The sequence below is a fragment of the Pseudorca crassidens genome, chromosome 19 (genome assembly GCF_039906515.1).
Source record: "Pseudorca crassidens isolate mPseCra1 chromosome 19, mPseCra1.hap1, whole genome shotgun sequence".
NCBI classification, from domain to species: Eukaryota; Metazoa; Chordata; class Mammalia; order Artiodactyla; family Delphinidae; genus Pseudorca; species Pseudorca crassidens.
In genome coordinates, this window is record NC_090314.1 from 24,563,459 (window position 1) to 24,587,161 (window position 23,703).

The window sequence follows — 23,703 nt, forward strand, 5'->3', positions numbered from 1 at the left end:
CAAGGGACCGCGGGCCCCGGGCCCTGAAGCCTCCGGGGCCACGTCCCTGTGAGCGACGTGCGGGATCTTGGGCGGGGCGCCAAGAGCCGAAGGGTTTGCTGGGTCAGGGCCGCCCTGGGCTGGGAGGTGGTCGCCAAACCCTCCGCCGCCGCCCGATACCCGAGACCTCCGTTCCCCCTGCCTGGGCGGGCGAGGGGGCCCTGCCGGGGCGGGCCGGCCGCAAGGCTGGCGTTAAGGCGCCAGCGCCAGCGAAACTGGGCCTCAAGAGGCCGCCCGCGGCCCCCCACCCCCGTCTACGGCCATACCACCCTGAACGCGCCCGATCTCGTCTGATCTCGGAAGCTAAGCAGGGTCGGGCCTGGTTAGTACTTGGATGGGAGACCGCCTGGGAATACCGGGTGCTGTAGGCTTTTTGCCTCCCGCTCCGCCCGCCTTCTCCTTTACTCGCCCGCGGCGGGGGGGCCGCCGGCTCCGCCCCCGCCGAGCCCCGCTGCAGGCAGTAGGCAAGGTGGTTTACCTGCCCGAGCAGGAAGCTTGGGCGATGGCAGAAGTGGGAAGAAACTCTTGAGCACAGGTTCTTGGGATCCACGGAGCAGCGCATGCACATGCAATGGGTGCCTACACAGCTGGCTTGCTTGTCTGTGGGGAAAGGCGAGATGGGTCAGGGCCTGGGTTCCTGAGGGGCTGAGAATCAAGGCAGGGATAGAAGAAAGGGGACAGGCCCACATCCCCTGAACCCACGCCGGCGCCCACTCACCTTTGTGGAAAATACGATTGAAAAGTGCCCGCAAGAATCTCTTCAGATGCCTCCAGAGTTGAGGGAAGAAGGGGAGGGGGGAGGCCGGGAGCAGGGTGAGCCCTGAAATCCAACCCTTGTCCGGTCACACCCCAGCAGCCCTCCCACCTCAGCCCCTTCAAGACCCCAGGGCTCCCCCAGCCGCGCTGCACAGATCCTGCCCTGACCATAGTCACCATGTTGATCCCCACGTTGAGCAAGATGAAGCTGACCGGGATCAGAAGAATTGAGTATCCTTGCTCCTGGCATTTCCTGGGGATGGGGCCAGTGAACGGCTCGGCTCGGTAGTAGTTTCGCTCACCCATGGCCGTTGGTCCCAGGACTGCCTGGGCCCTCTGCCCTCCAGTTTTAACTGGGAGCCAGACTGGGTCATAATGGGGCAGGTGGTGAGGTCACAGTGAGGGAGGGGGATGAAAAGGAGGGCCCAGAGTGGCATTCCCTGGTAACCAGGGTCAGGTAAGCTGAGCCTGGACAGTCAAACAGGGCCCGGTGGCCGGCATACATCCCCTCGAGCGGTCATTCATTCGCTCACCGCCCGCTGACTCACTTGTTCAAATGACACATTGCGTCTCTTGGCCCCTCTTGAGACTAGGAAGACCTTGGCCTCAGAGGCCTGCTGAAGGCCTGGCTGGAGTCCAGAGCCTCAGCCTTCTTCATGCCCTTCACTGGGCCTGGAGCTGGACCTGCCCAGATGTGGAACCTCCCAGTTTGGAAGCAACTTCTTGTATGAGGCTCTCTGTGGACAGGGACAGCTGAGACACAGAGGAGGTGCCCAGAGACCAGGGGTTTGGAGTCTGCAGCTGCAGATGTACTTAGTGCATGGTATAGGACCAGGAGGGGCCTGCTGGCAGAGCTGTGGCCACTAAACCAAAGGGACCCTCAGGCCAAGAAGGGGACACTGGCTTCTTATTGCAGGAAGCCAAGCGCAGGGACCCAGGCTGGCAGAAGTAGTGGCGCTTCCAAGCCACAGACCACCAATGTTTCCTGGACTCTGGCGCTCTTTATTCCTCTCTCCATGCCCTGCCGCCCCCTGCCCCTGCCCCCATTTGCTGCTGGTAAGTTCATTTTCCCAGTCTGGCTCCCGTGCAGAGAGGGCCTGGAGGCCGAGGTGGAAGGTAGCAGCGAGTTGGCCCGCGCTTGGCCCTCCTGCGGTTGCCGCTTCAGCACCAGACTGTCATACACCTGGTAGTTGGCATTGCCTCCCGGGTTCCGGCTGAGTGGCATGAAGGTGGGCGGGGGTGGAGGGTGCTCGGTAGCCTGGACGTCGGGCAGGAGGTGAGAGGGGCGGAGGAGCAGCGCTGAGCTGGGAGCCGGGGCCCGCTGGTCCGAGGCCTCGGCCAGTACCGTGAGGGAGGCGGAGGTGGCCACAGGGCGCCGCCGCAAGGGCAGGATCTCAGCCCATTCGGCCGCCGGGTGCCGCACCTCGTGGGGATCGCGGGAGTAATCCAAGTGTCCCGCGGAGGGATGCAGGCTGCGGTTGGACTCGCTGTGAGCACAGCTGGGGAGGCTACGTCTGTGGGCCGGTGGGGTGTCACGCTACCAGGCGTCGGGCTGGTAGACCCGAGGCACCAGAGCGGATGGAGGCTCAGAGCCCTCCAGACCCAGACTCCGCCGCGGGCCCAGTTGCCGTCCTTTCGGCCCGCGAGCCCCTCGACCTGCACCTGGCCTCCCCCACCGGCGCCCAGCCCCGGCGCCGCCACCTGTGTGCCGGTGTGTCCCTCCACAGCTCCCTCCGACAAAAGCCCCGCCCCACCACCACCCCGCCCCTCTGACGTGTCACCGCGGCCGGGTGCGGGTGCGGGATCGAGGGCAGGGGCCACTTCCCCGGGCCTGCCGGCCACCAGGGGCGGGGTCCTGAGCTCGGTGGGGGGTGTGGGGGCAAGGGTGGCCTTGCCGGGGCTGAGGGGCCGTGGCGACTCAATGGTGGCTCCCAGTGGCTTCGGGCCAGCTGCTGTCGGGCAGAAGGGCCGGCCCGGGCTGCGGTCGGGCTGCGCCTAGCGCCGCGTGGGCGGGCAGGGCCGATGCCCAAGGGACCGCGGGCCCCGGGCCCTGAAGCCTCCGGGGCCACGTCCCTGTGAGCGACGTGCGGGATCTTGGGCGGGGCGCCAAGCGCCGAAGGGTTTGCTGGGTCAGGGCCGCCCTGGGCTGGGAGGTGGTCGCCAAACCCTCCGCCGCCGCCCGATACCCGAGACCTCCGTTCCCCCTGCCTGGGCGGGCGAGGGGGCCCTGCCGGGGCGGGCCGGCCGCAAGGCTGGCGTTAAGGCGCCAGCGCCAGCGAAACTGGGCCTCAAGAGGCCGCCCGCGGCCCCCCGCCCCCGTCTACGGCCATACCACCCTGAACGCGCCCGATCTCGTCTGATCTCGGAAGCTAAGCAGGGTCGGGCCTGGTTAGTACTTGGATGGGAGACCGCCTGGGAATACCGGGTGCTGTAGGCTTTTTGCCTCCCGCTCCGCCCGCCTTCTCCTCTACTCGCCCGCGGCTGGGGCCGCCGGCTCCGCCCCCGCCGGGCCGCGCTGCAGGCCCCACCTCCTCAGGCCCCTCCCACCACGGCGCGCGCCGGCGGGGGCGCTCCCCGCCGGCCCGGCCGGCCAGGCGGCCAGAAGGCGGCCCTGGAAGGCAGCCGCACCCCAGACGCTCCCGGGGTGGCTGGCCCGGACCCAGACTCCGCCGCGGGCCCAGTTGCCGTCCTTTCGGCCCGCGAGCCCCTCGACCTGCACCTGGCCGCCCCCACCGGCGCCCAGCCCCGGCGCCGCCACCTGTGTGCCGGTGTGTCCCTCCACAGCTCCCTCCGACAAAAGCCCCGCCCCACCACCACCCCGCCCCTCTGGCGTGTCACCGCGGCCGGGTGCGGGAGCGGGATCGAGGGCAGGGGCCGCTTCCCCGGGCCTGCCGGCCACCAGGGGCGGGGTCCTGAGCTCGGCGGGGGGTGTGGGGGCAAGGGTGGCCTTGCCGGGGCTGAGGGGCCGTGGCGACTCAATGGTGGCTCCCGGTGGCTTCGGGCCGGCTGCTGTCGGGCAGGAGGGCCGGCCCGGGCTGCGGCCGGGCTGCGCCTAGCGCCGCGTGGGCGGGCAGGGCCGATGCCCAAGGGACCGCGGGCCCCGGGCCCTGAAGCCTCCGGGGCCACGTCCCTGTGAGCGACGTGCGGGATCTTGGGCGGGGCGCCAAGCGCCGAAGGGTTTGCTGGGTCAGGGCCGCCCTGGGCTGGGAGGTGGTCGCCAAACCCTCCGCCGCCGCCCGATACCCGAGACCTCCGTTCCCCCTGCCTGGGCGGGCGAGGGGGCCCTGCCGGGGCGGGCTGGCCGCCAGGCTGGCGTTAAGGCGCCAGCGCCAGCGAAACTGGGCCTCAAGAGGCCGCCCGCGGCCCCCCACCCCCGTCTACGGCCATACCACCCTGAACGCGCCCGATCTCGTCTGATCTCGGAAGCTAAGCAGGGTCGGGCCTGGTTAGTACTTGGATGGGAGACCGCCTGGGAATACCGGGTGCTGTAGGCTTTTTGCCTCCCGCTCCGCCCGCCTTCTCCTTTACTCGCCCGCGGCGGGGGGGCCGCCGGCTCCGCCCCCGCCGAGCCCCGCTGCAGGCAGTAGGCAAGGTGGTTTACCTGCCCGAGCAGGAAGCTTGGGCGATGGCAGAAGTGGGAAGAAACTCTTGAGCACAGGTTCTTGGGATCCACGGAGCAGCGCATGCACATGCAATGGGTGCCTACACAGCTGGCTTGCTTGTCTGTGGGGAAAGGCGAGATGGGTCAGGGCCTGGGTTCCTGAGGGGCTGAGAATCAAGGCAGGGATAGAAGAAAGGGGACAGGCCCACATCCCCTGAACCCACGCCGGCGCCCACTCACCTTTGTGGAAAATACGATTGAAAAGTGCCCGCAAGAATCTCTTCAGATGCCTCCAGAGTTGAGGGAAGAAGGGGAGGGGGGAGGCCGGGAGCAGGGTGAGCCCTGAAATCCAACCCTTGTCCGGTCACACCCCAGCAGCCCTCCCACCTCAGCCCCTTCAAGACCCCAGGGCTCCCCCAGCCGCGCTGCACAGATCCTGCCCTGACCATAGTCACCATGTTGATCCCCACGTTGAGCAAGATGAAGCTGACCGGGATCAGAAGAATTGAGTATCCTTGCTCCTGGCATTTCCTGGGGATGGGGCCAGTGAACGGCTCGGCTCGGTAGTAGTTTCGCTCACCCATGGCCGTTGGTCCCAGGACTGCCTGGGCCCTCTGCCCTCCAGTTTTAACTGGGAGCCAGACTGGGTCATAATGGGGCAGGTGGTGAGGTCACAGTGAGGGAGGGGGATGAAAAGGAGGGCCCAGAGTGGCATTCCCTGGTAACCAGGGTCAGGTAAGCTGAGCCTGGACAGTCAAACAGGGCCCGGTGGCCGGCATACATCCCCTCGAGCGGTCATTCATTCGCTCACCGCCCGCTGACTCACTTGTTCAAATGACACATTGCGTCTCTTGGCCCCTCTTGAGACTAGGAAGACCTTGGCCTCAGAGGCCTGCTGAAGGCCTGGCTGGAGTCCAGAGCCTCAGCCTTCTTCATGCCCTTCACTGGGCCTGGAGCTGGACCTGCCCAGATGTGGAACCTCCCAGTTTGGAAGCAACTTCTTGTATGAGGCTCTCTGTGGACAGGGACAGCTGAGACACAGAGGAGGTGCCCAGAGACCAGGGGTTTGGAGTCTGCAGCTGCAGATGTACTTAGTGCATGGTATAGGACCAGGAGGGGCCTGCTGGCAGAGCTGTGGCCACTAAACCAAAGGGACCCTCAGGCCAAGAAGGGGACACTGGCTTCTTATTGCAGGAAGCCAAGCGCAGGGACCCAGGCTGGCAGAAGTAGTGGCGCTTCCAAGCCACAGACCACCAATGTTTCCTGGACTCTGGCGCTCTTTATTCCTCTCTCCATGCCCTGCCGCCCCCTGCCCCTGCCCCCATTTGCTGCTGGTAAGTTCATTTTCCCAGTCTGGCTCCCGTGCAGAGAGGGCCTGGAGGCCGAGGTGGAAGGTAGCAGCGAGTTGGCCCGCGCTTGGCCCTCCTGCGGTTGCCGCTTCAGCACCAGACTGTCATACACCTGGTAGTTGGCATTGCCTCCCGGGTTCCGGCTGAGTGGCATGAAGGTGGGCGGGGGTGGAGGGTGCTCGGTAGCCTGGACGTCGGGCAGGAGGTGAGAGGGGCGGAGGAGCAGCGCTGAGCTGGGAGCCGGGGCCCGCTGGTCCGAGGCCTCGGCCAGTACCGTGAGGGAGGCGGAGGTGGCCACAGGGCGCCGCCGCAAGGGCAGGATCTCAGCCCATTCGGCCGCCGGGTGCCGCACCTCGTGGGGATCGCGGGAGTAATCCAAGTGTCCCGCGGAGGGATGCAGGCTGCGGTTGGACTCGCTGTGAGCACAGCTGGGGAGGCTACGTCTGTGGGCCGGTGGGGTGTCACGCTACCAGGCGTCGGGCCGGTAGACCCGAGGCACCAGAGCGGATGGAGGCTCAGAGCCCTCCAGACCCAGACTCCGCCGCGGGCCCAGTTGCCGTCCTTTCGGCCCGCGAGCCCCTCGACCTGCACCTGGCCTCCCCCACCGGCGCCCAGCCCCGGCGCCGCCACCTGTGTGCCGGTGTGTCCCTCCACAGCTCCCTCCGACAAAAGCCCCGCCCCACCACCACCCCGCCCCTCTGACGTGTCACCGCGGCCGGGTGCGGGTGCGGGATCGAGGGCAGGGGCCACTTCCCCGGGCCTGCCGGCCACCAGGGGCGGGGTCCTGAGCTCGGTGGGGGGTGTGGGGGCAAGGGTGGCCTTGCCGGGGCTGAGGGGCCGTGGCGACTCAATGGTGGCTCCCAGTGGCTTCGGGCCAGCTGCTGTCGGGCAGAAGGGCCGGCCCGGGCTGCGGTCGGGCTGCGCCTAGCGCCGCGTGGGCGGGCAGGGCCGATGCCCAAGGGACCGCGGGCCCCGGGCCCTGAAGCCTCCGGGGCCACGTCCCTGTGAGCGACGTGCGGGATCTTGGGCGGGGCGCCAAGCGCCGAAGGGTTTGCTGGGTCAGGGCCGCCCTGGGCTGGGAGGTGGTCGCCAAACCCTCCGCCGCCGCCCGATACCCGAGACCTCCGTTCCCCCTGCCTGGGCGGGCGAGGGGGCCCTGCCGGGGCGGGCTGGCCGCCAGGCTGGCGTTAAGGCGCCAGCGCCAGCGAAACTGGGCCTCAAGAGGCCGCCCGCGGCCCCCCGCCCCCGTCTACGGCCATACCACCCTGAACGCGCCCGATCTCGTCTGATCTCGGAAGCTAAGCAGGGTCGGGCCTGGTTAGTACTTGGATGGGAGACCGCCTGGGAATACCGGTTGCTGTAGGCTTTTTGCCTCCCGCTGCGCCCGCCTTCTCCTTTACTCGCCCGCGGCGGGGGCCGCCGGCTCCGCCCCCGCCGGGCCGCGCTGCAGGCCCCACCTCCTCAGGCCCCTCCCACCACGGCGCGCGCCCGCGGGGGCGCTCCCCGCCGGCCCGGCCGGCTAGGCGGCCAGAAGGCGGCCCTGGAAGGCAGTCGCACCCCAGACGCTCCCGGGGTGGCTGGCCCGGACCCAGACTCCGCCGCGGGCCCAGTTGCCGTCCTTTCGGCCCGCGAGCCCCTCGACCTGCACCTGGCCGCCCCCACCGGCGCCCAGCCCCGGCGCCGCCACCTGTGTGCCGGTGTGTCCCTCCACAGCTCCCTCCGACAAAAGCCCCGCCCCACCACCACCCCGCCCCTCTGGCGTGTCACCGCGGTTGGGTGCGGGAGCGGGATCGAGGGCAGGGGCCGCTTCCCCGGGCCTGCCGGCCACCAGGGGCGGGGTCCTGAGCTCGGCGGGGGGTGTGGGGGCAAGGGTGGCCTTGCCGGGGCTGAGGGGCCGTGGCGACTCAATGGTGGCTCCCGGTGGCTTCGGGCCGGCTGCTGTCGGGCAGGAGGGCCGGCCCGGGCTGCGGCCGGGCTGCGCCTAGCGCCGCGTGGGCGGGCAGGGCCGATGCCCAAGGGACCGCGGGCCCCGGGCCCTGAAGCCTCCGGGGCCACGTCCCTGTGAGCGACGTGCGGGATCTTGGGCGGGGCGCCAAGAGCCGAAGGGTTTGCTGGGTCAGGGCCGCCCTGGGCTGGGAGGTGGTCGCCAAACCCTCCGCCGCCGCCCGATACCCGAGACCTCCGTTCCCCCTGCCTGGGCGGGCGAGGGGGCCCTGCCGGGGCGGGCCGGCCGCAAGGCTGGCGTTAAGGCGCCAGCGCCAGCGAAACTGGGCCTCAAGAGGCCGCCCGCGGCCCCCCGCCCCCGTCTACGGCCATACCACCCTGAACGCGCCCGATCTCGTCTGATCTCGGAAGCTAAGCAGGGTCGGGCCTGGTTAGTACTTGGATGGGAGACCGCCTGGGAATACCGGGTGCTGTAGGCTTTTTGCCTCCCGCTCCGCCCGCCTTCTCCTCTACTCGCCCGCGGCTGGGGCCGCCGGCTCCGCCCCCGCCGGGCCGCGCTGCAGGCCCCACCTCCTCAGGCCCCTCCCACCACGGCGCGCGCTGGCGGGGGCGCTCCCCGCCGGCCCGGCCGGCTAGGCGGCCAGAAGGCGGCCCTGGAAGGCAGTCGCACCCCAGACGCTCCCGGGGTGGCTGGCCCGGACCCAGACTCCGCCGCGGGCCCAGTTGCCGTCCTTTCGGCCCGCGAGCCCCTCGACCTGCACCTGGCCGCCCCCACCGGCGCCCAGCCCCGGCGCCGCCACCTGTGTGCCGGTGTGTCCCTCCACAGCTCCCTCCGACAAAAGCCCCGCCCCACCACCACCCCGCCCCTCTGGCGTGTCACCGCGGTTGGGTGCGGGAGCGGGATCGAGGGCAGGGGCCGCTTCCCCGGGCCTGCCGGCCACCAGGGGCGGGGTCCTGAGCTCGGCGGGGGGTGTGGGGGCAAGGGTGGCCTTGCCGGGGCTGAGGGGCCGTGGCGACTCAATGGTGGCTCCCGGTGGCTTCGGGCCGGCTGCTGTCGGGCAGGAGGGCCGGCCCGGGCTGCGGCCGGGCTGCGCCTAGCGCCGCGTGGGCGGGCAGGGCCGATGCCCAAGGGACCGCGGGCCCCGGGCCCTGAAGCCTCCGGGGCCACGTCCCTGTGAGCGACGTGCGGGATCTTGGGCGGGGCGCCAAGCGCCGAAGGGTTTGCTGGGTCAGGGCCGCCCTGGGCTGGGAGGTGGTCGCCAAACCCTCCGCCGCCGCCCGATACCCGAGACCTCCGTTCCCCCTGCCTGGGCGGGCGAGGGGGCCCTGCCGGGGCGGGCCGGCCGCAAGGCTGGCGTTAAGGCGCCAGCGCCAGCGAAACTGGGCCTCAAGAGGCCGCCCGCGGCCCCCCGCCCCCGTCTACGGCCATACCACCCTGAACGCGCCCGATCTCGTCTGATCTCGGAAGCTAAGCAGGGTCGGGCCTGGTTAGTACTTGGATGGGAGACCGCCTGGGAATACCGGGTGCTGTAGGCTTTTTGCCTCCCGCTCCGCCCGCCTTCTCCTCTACTCGCCCGCGGCTGGGGCCGCCGGCTCCGCCCCCGCCGGGCCGCGCTGCAGGCCCCACCTCCTCAGGCCCCTCCCACCACGGCGCGCGCCGGCGGGGGCGCTCCCCGCCGGCCCGGCCGGCCAGGCGGCCAGAAGGCGGCCCTGGAAGGCAGCCGCACCCCAGACGCTCCCGGGGTGGCTGGCCCGGACCCAGACTCCGCCGCGGGCCCAGTGGCCGTCCTTTCGGCCCGCGAGCCCCTCGACCTGCACCTGGCCGCCCCCACCGGCGCCCAGCCCCGGCGCCGCCACCTGTGTGCCGGTGTGTCCCTCCACAGCTCCCTCCGACAAAAGCCCCGCCCCACCACCACCCCGCCCCTCTGGCGTGTCACCGCGGCCGGGTGCGGGAGCGGGATCGAGGGCAGGGGCCGCTTCCCCGGGCCTGCCGGCCACCAGGGGCGGGGTCCTGAGCTCGGCGGGGGGTGTGGGGGCAAGGGTGGCCTTGCCGGGGCTGAGGGGCCGTGGCGACTCAATGGTGGCTCCCGGTGGCTTCGGGCCGGCTGCTGTCGGGCAGGAGGGCCGGCCCGGGCTGCGGCCGGGCTGCGCCTAGCGCCGCGTGGGCGGGCAGGGCCGATGCCCAAGGGACCGCGGGCCCCGGGCCCTGAAGCCTCCGGGGCCACGTCCCTGTGAGCGACGTGCGGGATCTTGGGCGGGGCGCCAAGCGCCGAAGGGTTTGCTGGGTCAGGGCCGCCCTGGGCTGGGAGGTGGTCGCCAAACCCTCCGCCGCCGCCCGATACCCGAGACCTCCGTTCCCCCTGCCTGGGCGGGCGAGGGGGCCCTGCCGGGGCGGGCTGGCCGCCAGGCTGGCGTTAAGGCGCCAGCGCCAGCGAAACTGGGCCTCAAGAGGCCGCCCGCGGCCCCCCGCCCCCGTCTACGGCCATACCACCCTGAACGCGCCCGATCTCGTCTGATCTCGGAAGCTAAGCAGGGTCGGGCCTGGTTAGTACTTGGATGGGAGACCGCCTGGGAATACCGGGTGCTGTAGGCTTTTTGCCTCCCGCTCCGCCCGCCTTCTCCTTTACTCGCCCGCGGCGGGGGGGCCGCCGGCTCCGCCCCCGCCGAGCCCCGCTGCAGGCAGTAGGCAAGGTGGTTTACCTGCCCGAGCAGGAAGCTTGGGCGATGGCAGAAGTGGGAAGAAACTCTTGAGCACAGGTTCTTGGGATCCACGGAGCAGCGCATGCACATGCGATGGGTGCCTACACAGCTGGCTTGCTTGTCTGTGGGGAAAGGCGAGATGGGTCAGGGCCTGGGTTCCTGAGGGGCTGAGAATCAAGGCAGGGATAGAAGAAAGGGGACAGGCCCACATCCCCTGAACCCACGCCGGCGCCCACTCACCTTTGTGGAAAATACGATTGAAAAGTGCCCGCAAGAATCTCTTCAGATGCCTCCAGAGTTGAGGGAAGAAGGGGAGGGGGGAGGCCGGGAGCAGGGTGAGCCCTGAAATCCAACCCTTGTCCGGTCACACCCCAGCAGCCCTCCCACCTCAGCCCCTTCAAGACCCCAGGGCTCCCCCAGCCGCGCTGCACAGATCCTGCCCTGACCATAGTCACCATGTTGATCCCCACGTTGAGCAAGATGAAGCTGACCGGGATCAGAAGAATTGAGTATCCTTGCTCCTGGCATTTCCTGGGGATGGGGCCAGTGAACGGCTCGGCTCGGTAGTAGTTTCGCTCACCCATGGCCGTTGGTCCCAGGACTGCCTGGGCCCTCTGCCCTCCAGTTTTAACTGGGAGCCAGACTGGGTCATAATGGGGCAGGTGGTGAGGTCACAGTGAGGGAGGGGGATGAAAAGGAGGGCCCAGAGTGGCATTCCCTGGTAACCAGGGTCAGGTAAGCTGAGCCTGGACAGTCAAACAGGGCCCGGTGGCCGGCATACATCCCCTCGAGCGGTCATTCATTCGCTCACCGCCCGCTGACTCACTTGTTCAAATGACACATTGCGTCTCTTGGCCCCTCTTGAGACTAGGAAGACCTTGGCCTCAGAGGCCTGCTGAAGGCCTGGCTGGAGTCCAGAGCCTCAGCCTTCTTCATGCCCTTCACTGGGCCTGGAGCTGGACCTGCCCAGATGTGGAACCTCCCAGTTTGGAAGCAACTTCTTGTATGAGGCTCTCTGTGGACAGGGACAGCTGAGACACAGAGGAGGTGCCCAGAGACCAGGGGTTTGGAGTCTGCAGCTGCAGATGTACTTAGTGCATGGTATAGGACCAGGAGGGGCCTGCTGGCAGAGCTGTGGCCACTAAACCAAAGGGACCCTCAGGCCAAGAAGGGGACACTGGCTTCTTATTGCAGGAAGCCAAGCGCAGGGACCCAGGCTGGCAGAAGTAGTGGCGCTTCCAAGCCACAGACCACCAATGTTTCCTGGACTCTGGCGCTCTTTATTCCTCTCTCCATGCCCTGCCGCCCCCTGCCCCTGCCCCCATTTGCTGCTGGTAAGTTCATTTTCCCAGTCTGGCTCCCGTGCAGAGAGGGCCTGGAGGCCGAGGTGGAAGGTAGCAGCGAGTTGGCCCGCGCTTGGCCCTCCTGCGGTTGCCGCTTCAGCACCAGACTGTCATACACCTGGTAGTTGGCATTGCCTCCCGGGTTCCGGCTGAGTGGCATGAAGGTGGGCGGGGGTGGAGGGTGCTCGGTAGCCTGGACGTCGGGCAGGAGGTGAGAGGGGCGGAGGAGCAGCGCTGAGCTGGGAGCCGGGGCCCGCTGGTCCGAGGCCTCGGCCAGTACCGTGAGGGAGGCGGAGGTGGCCACAGGGCGCCGCCGCAAGGGCAGGATCTCAGCCCATTCGGCCGCCGGGTGCCGCACCTCGTGGGGATCGCGGGAGTAATCCAAGTGTCCCGCGGAGGGATGCAGGCTGCGGTTGGACTCGCTGTGAGCACAGCTGGGGAGGCTACGTCTGTGGGCCGGTGGGGTGTCACGCTACCAGGCGTCGGGCCGGTAGACCCGAGGCACCAGAGCGGATGGAGGCTCAGAGCCCTCCAGACCCAGACTCCGCCGCGGGCCCAGTTGCCGTCCTTTCGGCCCGCGAGCCCCTCGACCTGCACCTGGCCTCCCCCACCGGCGCCCAGCCCCGGCGCCGCCACCTGTGTGCCGGTGTGTCCCTCCACAGCTCCCTCCGACAAAAGCCCCGCCCCACCACCACCCCGCCCCTCTGACGTGTCACCGCGGCCGGGTGCGGGTGCGGGATCGAGGGCAGGGGCCACTTCCCCGGGCCTGCCGGCCACCAGGGGCGGGGTCCTGAGCTCGGTGGGGGGTGTGGGGGCAAGGGTGGCCTTGCCGGGGCTGAGGGGCCGTGGCGACTCAATGGTGGCTCCCAGTGGCTTCGGGCCAGCTGCTGTCGGGCAGAAGGGCCGGCCCGGGCTGCGGTCGGGCTGCGCCTAGCGCCGCGTGGGCGGGCAGGGCCGATGCCCAAGGGACCGCGGGCCCCGGGCCCTGAAGCCTCCGGGGCCACGTCCCTGTGAGCGACGTGCGGGATCTTGGGCGGGGCGCCAAGCGCCGAAGGGTTTGCTGGGTCAGGGCCGCCCTGGGCTGGGAGGTGGTCGCCAAACCCTCCGCCGCCGCCCGATACCCGAGACCTCCGTTCCCCCTGCCTGGGCGGGCGAGGGGGCCCTGCCGGGGCGGGCTGGCCGCCAGGCTGGCGTTAAGGCGCCAGCGCCAGCGAAACTGGGCCTCAAGAGGCCGCCCGCGGCCCCCCGCCCCCGTCTACGGCCATACCACCCTGAACGCGCCCGATCTCGTCTGATCTCGGAAGCTAAGCAGGGTCGGGCCTGGTTAGTACTTGGATGGGAGACCGCCTGGGAATACCGGTTGCTGTAGGCTTTTTGCCTCCCGCTGCGCCCGCCTTCTCCTTTACTCGCCCGCGGCGGGGGCCGCCGGCTCCGCCCCCGCCGGGCCGCGCTGCAGGCCCCACCTCCTCAGGCCCCTCCCACCACGGCGCGCGCCGGCGGGGGCGCTCCCCGCCGGCCCGGCCGGCTAGGCGGCCAGAAGGCGGCCCTGGAAGGCAGTCGCACCCCAGACGCTCCCGGGGTGGCTGGCCCGGACCCAGACTCTGCCGCGGGCCCAGTTGCCGTCCTTTCGGCCCGCGAGCCCCTCGACCTGCACCTGGCCGCCCCCACCGGCGCCCAGCCCCGGCGCCGCCACCTGTGTGCCGGTGTGTCCCTCCACAGCTCCCTCCGACAAAAGCCCCGCCCCACCACCACCCCGCCCCTCTGGCGTGTCACCGCGGCCGGGTGCGGGAGCGGGATCGAGGGCAGGGGCCGCTTCCCCGGGCCTGCCGGCCACCAGGGGCGGGGTCCTGAGCTCGGCGGGGGGTGTGGGGGCAAGGGTGGCCTTGCCGGGGCTGAGGGGCCGTGGCGACTCAATGGAGGCTCGCGGTGGCTTCGGGCCGGCTGCTGTCGGGCAGGAGGGCCGGCCCGGGCTGCGGCCGGGCTGCGCCTAGCGCCGCGTGGGCGGGCAGGGCCGATGCCCAAGGGACCGCGGGCCCCGGGCCCTGAAGCCTCCGGGGCCACGTCCCTGTGAGCGACGTGCGGGATCTTGGGCGGGGCGCCAAGCGCCGAAGGGTTTGCTGGGTCAGGGCCGCCCTGGGCTGGGAGGTGGTCGCCAAACCCTCCGCCGCCGCCCGATACCCGAGACCTCCGTTCCCCCTGCCTGGGCGGGCGAGGGGGCCCTGCCGGGGCGGGCTGGCCGCCAGGCTGGCGTTAAGGCGCCAGCGCCAGCGAAACTGGGCCTCAAGAGGCCGCCCGCGGCCCCCCGCCCCCGTCTACGGCCATACCACCCTGAACGCGCCCGATCTCGTCTGATCTCGGAAGCTAAGCAGGGTCGGGCCTGGTTAGTACTTGGATGGGAGACCGCCTGGGAATACCGGGTGCTGTAGGCTTTTTGCCTCCCGCTCCGCCCGCCTTCTCCTTTACTCGCCCGCGGCGGGGGGGCCGCCGGCTCCGCTCCCGCCGTGCCCCGCTGCAGGCAGTAGGCAAGGTGGTTTACCTGCCCGAGCAGGAAGCTTGGACGATGGCAGAAGTGGGAAGAAACTCTTGAGCACAGGTTCTTGGGATCCACGGAGCAGCGCATGCACATGCGATGGGTGCCTACACAGCTGGCTTGCTTGTCTGTGGGGAAAGGCGAGATGGGTCAGGGCCTGGGTTCCTGAGGGGCTGAGAATCAAGGCAGGGATAGAAGAAAGGGGACAGGCCCACATCCCCTGAACCCACGCCGGCGCCCACTCACCTTTGTGGAAAATACGATTGAAAAGTGCCCTCAAGAATCTCTTCAGATGCCTCCAGAGTTGAGGGAAGAAGGGGAGGGGGGAGGCCGGGAGCAGGGTGAGCCCTGAAATCCAACCCTTGTCCGGTCACACCCCAGCAGCCCTCCCACCTCAGCCCCTTCAAGACCCCAGGGCTCCCCCAGCCGCGCTGCACAGATCCTGCCCTGACCATAGTCACCATGTTGATCCCCACGTTGAGCAAGATGAAGCTGACCGGGATCAGAAGAATTGAGTATCCTTGCTCCTGGCATTTCCTGGGGATGGGGCCAGTGAACGGCTCGGCTCGGTAGTAGTTTCGCTCACCCATGGCCGTTGGTCCCAGGACTGCCTGGGCCCTCTGCCCTCCAGTTTTAACTGGGAGCCAGACTGGGTCATAATGGGGCAGGTGGTGAGGTCACAGTGAGGGAGGGGGATGAAAAGGAGGGCCCAGAGTGGCATTCCCTGGTAACCAGGGTCAGGTAAGCTGAGCCTGGACAGTCAAACAGGGCCCGGTGGCCGGCATACATCCCCTCGAGCGGTCATTCATTCGCTCACCGCCCGCTGACTCACTTGTTCAAATGACACATTGCGTCTCTTGGCCCCTCTTGAGACTAGGAAGACCTTGGCCTCAGAGGCCTGCTGAAGGCCTGGCTGGAGTCCAGAGCCTCAGCCTTCTTCATGCCCTTCACTGGGCCTGGAGCTGGACCTGCCCAGATGTGGAACCTCCCAGTTTGGAAGCAACTTCTTGTATGAGGCTCTCTGTGGACAGGGACAGCTGAGACACAGAGGAGGTGCCCAGAGACCAGGGGTTTGGAGTCTGCAGCTGCAGATGTACTTAGTGCATGGTATAGGACCAGGAGGGGCCTGCTGGCAGAGCTGTGGCCACTAAACCAAAGGGACCCTCAGGCCAAGAAGGGGACACTGGCTTCTTATTGCAGGAAGCCAAGCGCAGGGACCCAGGCTGGCAGAAGTAGTGGCGCTTCCAAGCCACAGACCACCAATGTTTCCTGGACTCTGGCGCTCTTTATTCCTCTCTCCATGCCCTGCCGCCCCCTGCCCCTGCCCCCATTTGCTGCTGGTAAGTTCATTTTCCCAGTCTGGCTCCCGTGCAGAGAGGGCCTGGAGGCCGAGGTGGAAGGTAGCAGCGAGTTGGCCCGCGCTTGGCCCTCCTGCGGTTGCCGCTTCAGCACCAGACTGTCATACACCTGGTAGTTGGCATTGCCTCCCGGGTTCCGGCTGAGTGGCATGAAGGTGGGCGGGGGTGGAGGGTGCTCGGTAGCCTGGACGTCGGGCAGGAGGTGAGAGGGGCGGAGGAGCAGCGCTGAGCTGGGAGCCGGGGCCCGCTGGTCCGAGGCCTCGGCCAGTACCGTGAGGGAGGCGGAGGTGGCCACAGGGCGCCGCCGCAAGGGCAGGATCTCAGCCCATTCGGCCGCCGGGTGCCGCACCTCGTGGGGATCGCGGGAGTAATCCAAGTGTCCCGCGGAGGGATGCAGGCTGCGGTTGGACTCGCTGTGAGCACAGCTGGGGAGGCTACGTCTGTGGGCCGGTGGGGTGTCACGCTACCAGGCGTCGGGCCGGTAGACCCGAGGCACCAGAGCGGATGGAGGCTCAGAGCCCTCCAGACCCAGACTCCGCCGCGGGCCCAGTTGCCGTCCTTTCGGCCCGCGAGCCCCTCGACCTGCACCTGGCCTCCCCCACCGGCGCCCAGCCCCGGCGCCGCCACCTGTGTGCCGGTGTGTCCCTCCACAGCTCCCTCCGACAAAAGCCCCGCCCCACCACCACCCCGCCCCTCTGACGTGTCACCGCGGCCGGGTGCGGGTGCGGGATCGAGGGCAGGGGCCACTTCCCCGGGCCTGCCGGCCACCAGGGGCGGGGTCCTGAGCTCGGTGGGGGGTGTGGGGGCAAGGGTGGCCTTGCCGGGGCTGAGGGGCCGTGGCGACTCAATGGTGGCTCCCAGTGGCTTCGGGCCAGCTGCTGTCGGGCAGAAGGGCCGGCCCGGGCTGCGGTCGGGCTGCGCCTAGCGCCGCGTGGGCGGGCAGGGCCGATGCCCAAGGGACCGCGGGCCCCGGGCCCTGAAGCCTCCGGGGCCACGTCCCTGTGAGCGACGTGCGGGATCTTGGGCGGGGCGCCAAGCGCCGAAGGGTTTGCTGGGTCAGGGCCGCCCTGGGCTGGGAGGTGGTCGCCAAACCCTCCGCCGCCGCCCGATACCCGAGACCTCCGTTCCCCCTGCCTGGGCGGGCGAGGGGGCCCTGCCGGGGCGGGCCGGCCGCAAGGCTGGCGTTAAGGCGCCAGCGCCAGCGAAACTGGGCCTCAAGAGGCCGCCCGCGGCCCCCCGCCCCCGTCTACGGCCATACCACCCTGAACGCGCCCGATCTCGTCTGATCTCGGAAGCTAAGCAGGGTCGGGCCTGGTTAGTACTTGGATGGGAGACCGCCTGGGAATACCGGGTGCTGTAGGCTTTTTGCCTCCCGCTCCGCCCGCCTTCTCCTCTACTCGCCCGCGGCGGGGGCCGCCGGCTCCGCCCCCGCCGGGCCGCGCTGCAGGCCCCACCTCCTCAGGCCCCTCCCACCACGGCGCGCGCCGGCGGGGGCGCTCCCCGCCGGCCCGGCCGGCCAGGCGGCCAGAAGGCGGCCCTGGAAGGCAGCCGCACCCCAGACGCTCCCGGGGTGGCTGGCCCGGACCCAGACTCCGCCGCGGGCCCAGTTGCCGTCCTTTCGGCCCGCGAGCCCCTCGACCTGCACCTGGCCGCCCCCACCGGCGCCCAGTCCCGGCGCCGCCACCTGTGTGCCGGTGTGTCCCTCCACAGCTCCCTCCGACAAAAGCCCCGCCCCACCACCACCCCGCCCCTCTGGCGTGTCACCGCGGCCGGGTGCGGGAGCGGGATCGAGGGCAGGGGCCGCTTCCCCGGGCCTGCCGGCCACCAGGGGCGGGGTCCTGAGCTCGGCGGGGGGTGTGGGGGCAAGGGTGGCCTTGCCGGGGCTGAGGGGCCGTGGCGACTCAATGGTGGCTCCCGGTGGCTTCGGGCCGGCTGCTGTCGGGCAGGAGGGCCGGCCCGGGCTGCGGCCGGGCTGCGCCTAGCGCCGCGTGGGCGGGCAGGGCCGATGCCCAAGGGACCGCGGGCCCCGGGCCCTGAAGCCTCCGGGGCCACGTCCCTGTGAGCGACGTGCGGGATCTTGGGCGGGGCGCCAAGCGCCGAAGGGTTTGCTGGGTCAGGGCCGCCCTGGGCTGGGAGGTGGTCGCCAAACCCTCCGCCGCCGCCCGATACCCGAGACCTCCGTTCCCCCTGCCTGGGCGGGCGAGGGGGCCCTGCCGGGGCGGGCCGGCCGCAAGGCTGGCGTTAAGGCGCCAGCGCCAGCGAAACTGGGCCTCAAGAGGCCGCCCGCGGCCCCCCGCCCCCGTCTACGGCCATACCACCCTGAACGCGCCCGATCTCGTCTGATCTCGGAAGCTAAGCAGGGTCGGGCCTGGTTAGTACTTGGATGGGAGACCGCCTGGGAATACCGGGTGCTGTAGGCTTTTTGCCTCCCGCTCCGCCCGCCTTCTCCTTTACTCGCCCGCGGCGGGGGGGCCGCCGGCTCCGCCCCCGCCGAGCCCCGCTGCAGGCAGTAGGCAAGGTGGTTTACCTGCCCGAGCAGGAAGCTTGGGCGATGGCAGAAGTGGGAAGAAACTCTTGAGCACAGGTTCTTGGGATCCACGGAGCAGCGCATGCACATGCAATGGGTGCCTACACAGCTGGCTTGCTTGTCTGTGGGGAAAGGCGAGATGGGTCAGGGCCTGGGTTCCTGAGGGGCTGAGAATCAAGGCAGGGATAGAAGAAAGGGGACAGGCCCACATCCCCTGAACCCACGCCGGCGCCCACTCACCTTTGTGGAAAATACGATTGAAAAGTGCCCGCAAGAATCTCTTCAGATGCCTCCAGAGTTGAGGGAAGAAGGGGAGGGGGGAGGCCGGGAGCAGGGTGAGCCCTGAAATCCAACCCTTGTCCGGTCACACCCCAGCAGCCCTCCCACCTCAGCCCCTTCAAGACCCCAGGGCTCCCCCAGCCGCGCTGCACAGATCCTGCCCTGACCATAGTCACCATGTTGATCCCCACGTTGAGCAAGATGAAGCTGACCGGGATCAGAAGAATTGAGTATCCTTGCTCCTGGCATTTCCTGGGGATGGGGCCAGTGAACGGCTCGGCTCGGTAGTAGTTTCGCTCACCCATGGCCGTTGGTCCCAGGACTGCCTGGGCCCTCTGCCCTCCAGTTTTAACTGGGAGCCAGACTGGGTCATAATGGGGCAGGTGGTGAGGTCACAGTGAGGGAGGGGGATGAAAAGGAGGGCCCAGAGTGGCATTCCCTGGTAACCAGGGTCAGGTAAGCTGAGCCTGGACAGTCAAACAGGGCCCGGTGGCCGGCATACATCCCCTCGAGCGGTCATTCATTCGCTCACCGCCCGCTGACTCACTTGTTCAAATGACACATTGCGTCTCTTGGCCCCTCTTGAGACTAGGAAGACCTTGGCCTCAGAGGCCTGCTGAAGGCCTGGCTGGAGTCCAGAGCCTCAGCCTTCTTCATGCCCTTCACTGGGCCTGGAGCTGGACCTGCCCAGATGTGGAACCTCCCAGTTTGGAAGCAACTTCTTGTATGAGGCTCTCTGTGGACAGGGACAGCTGAGACACAGAGGAGGTGCCCAGAGACCAGGGGTTTGGAGTCTGCAGCTGCAGATGTACTTAGTGCATGGTATAGGACCAGGAGGGGCCTGCTGGCAGAGCTGTGGCCACTAAACCAAAGGGACCCTCAGGCCAAGAAGGGGACACTGGCTTCTTATTGCAGGAAGCCAAGCGCAGGGACCCAGGCTGGCAGAAGGAGTGGCGCTTCCAAGCCACAGACCACCAATGTTTCCTGGACTCTGGCGCTCTTTATTCCTCTCTCCATGCCCTGCCGCCCCCTGCCCCTGCCCCCATTTGCTGCTGGTAAGTTCATTTTCCCAGTCTGGCTCCCGTGCAGAGAGGGCCTGGAGGCCGAGGTGGAAGGTAGCAGCGAGTTGGCCCGCGCTTGGCCCTCCTGCGGTTGCCGCTTCAGCACCAGACTGTCATACACCTGGTAGTTGGCATTGCCTCCCGGGTTCCGGCTGAGTGGCATGAAGGTGGGCGGGGGTGGAGGGTGCTCGGTAGCCTGGACGTCGGGCAGGAGGTGAGAGGGGCGGAGGAGCAGCGCTGAGCTGGGAGCCGGGGCCCGCTGGTCCGAGGCCTCGGCCAGTACCGTGAGGGAGGCGGAGGTGGCCACAGGGCGCCGCCGCAAGGGCAGGATCTCAGCCCATTCGGCCGCCGGGTGCCGCACCTCGTGGGGATCGCGGGAGTAATCCAAGTGTCCCGCGGAGGGATGCAGGCTGCGGTTGGACTCGCTGTGAGCACAGCTGGGGAGGCTACGTCTGTGGGCCGGTGGGGTGTCACGCTACCAGGCGTCGGGCCGGTAGACCCGAGGCACCAGAGCGGATGGAGGCTCAGAGCCCTCCAGACCCAGACTCCGCCGCGGGCCCAGTTGCCGTCCTTTCGGCCCGCGAGCCCCTCGACCTGCACCTGGCCTCCCCCACCGGCGCCCAGCCCCGGCGCCGCCACCTGTGTGCCGGTGTGTCCCTCCACAGCTCCCTCCGACAAAAGCCCCGCCCCACCACCACCCCGCCCCTCTGACGTGTCACCGCGGCCGGGTGCGGGTGCGGGATCGAGGGCAGGGGCCACTTCCCCGGGCCTGCCGGCCACCAGGGGCGGGGTCCTGAGCTCGGTGGGGGGTGTGGGGGCAAGGGTGGCCTTGCCGGGGCTGAGGGGCCGTGGCGACTCAATGGTGGCTCCCAGTGGCTTCGGGCCAGCTGCTGTCGGGCAGAAGGGCCGGCCCGGGCTGCGGTCGGGCTGCGCCTAGCGCCGCGTGGGCGGGCAGGGCCGATGCCCAAGGGACCGCGGGCCCCGGGCCCTGAAGCCTCCGGGGCCACGTCCCTGTGAGCGACGTGCGGGATCTTGGGCGGGGCGCCAAGCGCCGAAGGGTTTGCTGGGTCAGGGCCGCCCTGGGCTGGGAGGTGGTCGCCAAACCCTCCGCCGCCGCCCGATACCCGAGACCTCCGTTCCCCCTGCCTGGGCGGGCGAGGGGGACCTGCCGGGGCGGGCTGGCCGCCAGGCTGGCGTTAAGGCGCCAGCGCCAGCGAAACTGGGCCTCAAGAGGCCGCCCGCGGCCCCCCGCCCCCGTCTACGGCCATACCACCCTGAACGCGCCCGATCTCGTCTGATCTCGGAAGCTAAGCAGGGTCGGGCCTGGTTAGTACTTGGAGGGGAGACCGCCTGGGAATACCGGTTGCTGTAGGCTTTTTGCCTCCCGCTGCGCCCGCCTTCTCCTTTACTCGCCCGCGGCGGGGGCCGCCGGCTCCGCCCCCGCCGGGCCGCGCTGCAGGCCCCACCTCCTCAGGCCCCTCCCACCACGGCGCGCGCCGGCGGGGGCGCTCCCCGCCGGCCCGGCCGGCTAGGCGGCCAGAAGGCGGCCCTGGAAGGCAGCCGCACCCCAGACGCTCCCGGGGTGGCTGGCCCGGACCCAGACTCCGCCGCGGGCCCAGTTGCCGTCCTTTCGGCCCGCGAGCCCCTCGACCTGCACCTGGCCGCCCCCACCGGCGCCCAGCCCCGGCGCCGCCACCTGTGTGCCGGTGTGTCCCTCCACAGCTCCCTCCGACAAAAGCCCCGCCCCACCACCACCCCGCCCCTCTGGCGTGTCACCGCGGTTGGGTGCGGGAGCGGGATCGAGGGCAGGGGCCGCTTCCCCGGGCCTGCCGGCCACCAGGGGCGGGGTCCTGAGCTCGGCGGGGGGTGTGGGGGCAAGGGTGGCCTTGCCGGGGCTGAGGGGCCGTGGCGACTCAATGGTGGCTCCCGGTGGCTTCGGGCCGGCTGCTGTCGGGCAGGAGGGCCGGCCCGGGCTGCGGCCGGGCTGCGCCTAGCGCCGCGTGGGCGGGCAGGGCCGATGCCCAAGGGACCGCGGGCCCCAGGCCCTGAAGCCTCCGGGGCCACGTCCCTGTGAGCGACGTGCGGGATCTTGGGCGGGGCGCCAAGCGCCGAAGGGTTTGCTGGGTCAGGGCCGCCCTGGGCTGGGAGGTGGTCGCCAAACCCTCCGCCGCCGCCCGATACCCGAGACCTCCGTTCCCCCTGCCTGGGCGGGCGAGGGGGCCCTGCCGGGGCGGGCCGGCCGCAAGGCTGGCGTTAAGGCGCCAGCGCCAGCGAAACTGGGCCTCAAGAGGCCGCCCGCGGCCCCCCGCCCCCGTCTACGGCCATACCACCCTGAACGCGCCCGATCTCGTCTGATCTCGGAAGCTAAGCAGGGTCGGGCCTGGTTAGTACTTGGATGGGAGACCGCCTGGGAATACCGGGTGCTGTAGGCTTTTTGCCTCCCGCTCCGCCCGCCTTCTCCTCTACTCGCCCGCGGCTGGGGCCGCCGGCTCCGCCCCCGCCGGGCCGCGCTGCAGGCCCCACCTCCTCAGGCCCCTCCCACCACGGCGCGCGCCGGCGGGGGCGCTCCCCGCCGGCCCGGCCGGCCAGGCGGCCAGAAGGCGGGCCTGGAAGGCAGCCGCACCCCAGACGCTCCCGGGGTGGCTGGCCCGGACCCAGACTCCGCCGCGGGCCCAGTGGCCGTCCTTTCGGCCCGCGAGCCCCTCGACCTGCACCTGGCCGCCCCCACCGGCGCCCAGCCCCGGCGCCGCCACCTGTGTGCCGGTGTGTCCCTCCACAGCTCCCTCCGACAAAAGCCCCGCCCCACCACCACCCCGCCCCTCTGGCGTGTCACCGCGGTTGGGTGCGGGAGCGGGATCGAGGGCAGGGGCCGCTTCCCCGGGCCTGCCGGCCACCAGGGGCGGGGTCCTGAGCTCGGCGGGGGGTGTGGGGGCAAGGGTGGCCTTGCCGGGGCTGAGGGGCCGTGGCGACTCAATGGTGGCTCCCGGTGGCTTCGGGCCGGCTGCTGTCGGGCAGGAGGGCCGGCCCGGGCTGCGGCCGGGCTGCGCCTAGCGCCGCGTGGGCGGGCAGGGCCGATGCCCAAGGGACCGCGGGCCCCGGGCCCTGAAGCCTCCGGGGCCACGTCCCTGTGAGCGACGTGCGGGATCTTGGGCGGGGCGCCAAGCGCCGAAGGGTTTGCTGGGTCAGGGCCGCCCTGGGCTGGGAGGTGGTCGCCAAACCCTCCGCCGCCGCCCGATACCCGAGACCTCCGTTCCCCCTGCCTGGGCGGGCGAGGGGGCCCTGCCGGGGCGGGCTGGCCGCCAGGCTGGCGTTAAGGCGCCAGCGCCAGCGAAACTGGGCCTCAAGAGGCCGCCCGCGGCCCCCCACCCCCGTCTACGGCCATACCACCCTGAACGCGCCCGATCTCGTCTGATCTCGGAAGCTAAGCAGGGTCGGGCCTGGTTAGTACTTGGATGGGAGACCGCCTGGGAATACCGGGTGCTGTAGGCTTTTTGCCTCCCGCTCCGCCCGCCTTCTCCTTTACTCGCCCGCGGCGGGGGGGCCGCCGGCTCCGCCCCCGCCGAGCCCCGCTGCAGGCAGTAGGCAAGGTGGTTTACCTGCCCGAGCAGGAAGCTTGGGCGATGGCAGAAGTGGGAAGAAACTCTTGAGCACAGGTTCTTGGGATCCACGGAGCAGCGCATGCACATGCAATGGGTGCCTACACAGCTGGCTTGCTTGTCTGTGGGGAAAGGCGAGATGGGTCAGGGCCTGGGTTCCTGAGGGGCTGAGAATCAAGGCAGGGATAGAAGAAAGGGGACAGGCCCACATCCCCTGAACCCACGCCGGCGCCCACTCACCTTTGTGGAAAATACGATTGAAAAGTGCCCGCAAGAATCTCTTCAGATGCCTCCAGAGTTGAGGGAAGAAGGGGAGGGGGGAGGCCGGGAGCAGGGTGAGCCCTGAAATCCAACCCTTGTCCGGTCACACCCCAGCAGCCCTCCCACCTCAGCCCCTTCAAGACCCCAGGGCTCCCCCAGCCGCGCTGCACAGATCCTGCCCTGACCATAGTCACCATGTTGATCCCCACGTTGAGCAAGATGAAGCTGACCGGGATCAGAAGAATTGAGTATCCTTGCTCCTGGCATTTCCTGGGGATGGGGCCAGTGAACGGCTCGGCTCGGTAGTAGTTTCGCTCACCCATGGCCGTTGGTCCCAGGACTGCCTGGGCCCTCTGCCC

General features: G+C 69.9%; 14 non-coding genes across 14 annotated transcripts; all 14 read left to right on the forward strand.

Annotated features, from left to right (window-relative positions):
- The first annotated feature begins 291 nt into the window (after window positions 1–291).
- LOC137214173 (5S ribosomal RNA) lies at window positions 292–410 on the forward strand. The gene has a single exon (XR_010938794.1). It is a non-coding gene; the product is annotated as a 5S ribosomal RNA (ribosomal RNA).
- Window positions 411–3,113: 2,703 nt separating this feature from the next.
- Window positions 3,114–3,232, forward strand: LOC137214174 (5S ribosomal RNA). The gene has a single exon (XR_010938795.1). It is a non-coding gene; the product is annotated as a 5S ribosomal RNA (ribosomal RNA).
- A 938-nt stretch (window positions 3,233–4,170) lies between these two features.
- Window positions 4,171–4,289, forward strand: LOC137214175 (5S ribosomal RNA). The gene has a single exon (XR_010938796.1). It is a non-coding gene; the product is annotated as a 5S ribosomal RNA (ribosomal RNA).
- Window positions 4,290–6,992: 2,703 nt separating this feature from the next.
- LOC137213600 (5S ribosomal RNA) lies at window positions 6,993–7,111 on the forward strand. The gene has a single exon (XR_010938235.1). It is a non-coding gene; the product is annotated as a 5S ribosomal RNA (ribosomal RNA).
- A 938-nt stretch (window positions 7,112–8,049) lies between these two features.
- Window positions 8,050–8,168, forward strand: LOC137214176 (5S ribosomal RNA). Its single transcript, XR_010938798.1, has one exon. It is a non-coding gene; the product is annotated as a 5S ribosomal RNA (ribosomal RNA).
- Window positions 8,169–9,106: 938 nt separating this feature from the next.
- LOC137214177 (5S ribosomal RNA) lies at window positions 9,107–9,225 on the forward strand. The gene has a single exon (XR_010938799.1). It is a non-coding gene; the product is annotated as a 5S ribosomal RNA (ribosomal RNA).
- Window positions 9,226–10,163: 938 nt separating this feature from the next.
- On the forward strand, window positions 10,164–10,282 carry LOC137214178 (5S ribosomal RNA). Its single transcript, XR_010938800.1, has one exon. It is a non-coding gene; the product is annotated as a 5S ribosomal RNA (ribosomal RNA).
- A 2,703-nt stretch (window positions 10,283–12,985) lies between these two features.
- Window positions 12,986–13,104, forward strand: LOC137213601 (5S ribosomal RNA). The gene has a single exon (XR_010938236.1). It is a non-coding gene; the product is annotated as a 5S ribosomal RNA (ribosomal RNA).
- Window positions 13,105–14,042: 938 nt separating this feature from the next.
- LOC137214179 (5S ribosomal RNA) lies at window positions 14,043–14,161 on the forward strand. The gene has a single exon (XR_010938801.1). It is a non-coding gene; the product is annotated as a 5S ribosomal RNA (ribosomal RNA).
- Window positions 14,162–16,864: 2,703 nt separating this feature from the next.
- LOC137214180 (5S ribosomal RNA) lies at window positions 16,865–16,983 on the forward strand. The gene has a single exon (XR_010938802.1). It is a non-coding gene; the product is annotated as a 5S ribosomal RNA (ribosomal RNA).
- Window positions 16,984–17,921: 938 nt separating this feature from the next.
- LOC137214183 (5S ribosomal RNA) lies at window positions 17,922–18,040 on the forward strand. Its single transcript, XR_010938804.1, has one exon. It is a non-coding gene; the product is annotated as a 5S ribosomal RNA (ribosomal RNA).
- Window positions 18,041–20,743: 2,703 nt separating this feature from the next.
- LOC137213657 (5S ribosomal RNA) lies at window positions 20,744–20,862 on the forward strand. The gene has a single exon (XR_010938291.1). It is a non-coding gene; the product is annotated as a 5S ribosomal RNA (ribosomal RNA).
- Window positions 20,863–21,800: 938 nt separating this feature from the next.
- On the forward strand, window positions 21,801–21,919 carry LOC137214184 (5S ribosomal RNA). Its single transcript, XR_010938805.1, has one exon. It is a non-coding gene; the product is annotated as a 5S ribosomal RNA (ribosomal RNA).
- Window positions 21,920–22,857: 938 nt separating this feature from the next.
- Window positions 22,858–22,976, forward strand: LOC137214185 (5S ribosomal RNA). Its single transcript, XR_010938806.1, has one exon. It is a non-coding gene; the product is annotated as a 5S ribosomal RNA (ribosomal RNA).
- Window positions 22,977–23,703: the final 727 nt, after the last annotated feature.